Here is a 1,863-nt window from a genome sequence, read left to right on the forward strand (position 1 = left end):
GACAGCTCCTTGCTGGTTAGTAGGGACTGGAGCTGTAGTAGGTTTGGTAATTGGTAGTGTTCGTTCAGAACATTTAGTTGATGGTTCTTTGCCATCCCTTTGAATTTGATTAGATTCATTAAGAATCAGAGTAGAATTATTATTGGAATTCGGGACTGAAGATTTGTCGATTTGTAGAGGGACTTCGGTAGAGTGCGGATTGTTAGAGACAGTGGATTTAGATAAAGTTGTGGACTCTGAGTACGATGGACCACTATTCTCAATCGACTCCCTTATGAGTTTTTTTTAATTGAGCATTGATCGGACGTAACCCCTGGTCGTGTACATTTGTAGCAGATCACCCGATTCGGTTGGATTTGACACTTTTTGCAGTGATGGCCCCACACGAGACATTTGGCACATCGTACATTTTCGTCGCCCTCAACAACGAAAAATGGGTCGACGATAGCTCCTACCTTCGTATCATTCTCCTTTGGATTTTTGTCATTTTTATAATCCTCGACTGGTTTCGAATACCTACGTTTCTGAGATGCTTTAATTGGTTTATTTTGCTTGTTCACGTATGCACATTCCCTGTCATCGGAGTCGGATCCAGGAAACGACGCGGTATATTCCGAATGTGAAGACTCCTCCGGAGAACCATGTATTGCCGAAATTTCCCTTGGTACTGATCGCTGTCTATCCGAACGGGTTCTTTCCGGACGGGGTGTGGCAACAATGAACGAATGTGGTGCGATTCGCTGAGCGAACTCACGAAATTGCTCCAACGTGTGGACTTTTCGAGTGGGGACGAGTTCACGCAGATGATCGGATAAGGTACCAATGATGATATCGAGGTGGTCTCGTTCATCCAGACCACAGGAATTACCCTGCAATTGAAATGTCAAGTCATCGATATGTTTCAGCAGTGTTCGCGAACATGGGTCGAATTTAATCTGTGCATATTACATTATTACTTGGGCCCGAGTATGTTTGTTGAGGAAACGAGCACGAAGTTTCGTGCAAAAATCTTGATAATCTCTGAAGTTTCTCAGTTCGGTGAAGTACCATTGTCGAGCGGCCCCCGTGAGTGTGGGCACCAAACGCGTAACCAATTCATGGTCGGGTACTCCAATCTTATATCGAAATGAGCCAATAAGAGCCAAATAATCTTCAACCGATAGAAATTTTTCGTTCACATGAACGCCATCGAATTGAGCACGTCCCATCCATGATGGTAAGCCTCTGAATTTCCTATCCATTGCATCCGCTTGTGCAGACTCGTCGAATATAGTGGCTTGATTTGGTCGTGATTGTTGGACCGGATAGCGAATAATTCGGATATAAATGAGATGGTTGATTAATTGGTTCTTGGATATGTGACGTTCTAAGACCACGGTAGGTATTGATCGTTTGAGTTTGTAAGGTTGAAGGACCACCCAAAGAACCATGCGGAGGATCCACCGAGGTTGGTATCCAGGTATGATTCCAGGTCGTTGGAATGGTTTGGTTCATATCACGAACGTCAGGAATTTGTGTCTGCAACTGAATCCGATCACGGATCATTTGCTGTTGCATCTGTGTCTGGGCTCTCAGAAACTTCGACACCATTACAGACAGTTGGTGTAATGAGGGTGTTGGTTCCGTTCCGCCTGACACTGAATTGAGAACGGCTGGTTGAGCATTTGAATTAACCGTACTGGTGGTCAGGGTATACCGTGGTTCAGTTGCCTGAACCGAAGTCGGTATATTCTGGTTTGGAATCGAATCTGGTATGGTTAAGGGTAAATATTGTGATGGAACAGTATTTTGAGTTGAACTCATCGTTCCCCGTTCATTCTCAAAACCATGGAAGGTCGAGTTCAAACTTAATTGGGGATCGCA

Source organism: Rhagoletis pomonella, unplaced genomic scaffold (genome assembly GCF_013731165.1).
Source record: "Rhagoletis pomonella isolate Grant_MI unplaced genomic scaffold, Rhpom_1.0 Rhpom_scaffold_00002, whole genome shotgun sequence".
Lineage (NCBI taxonomy): Eukaryota > Metazoa > Arthropoda > Insecta > Diptera > Tephritidae > Rhagoletis > Rhagoletis pomonella.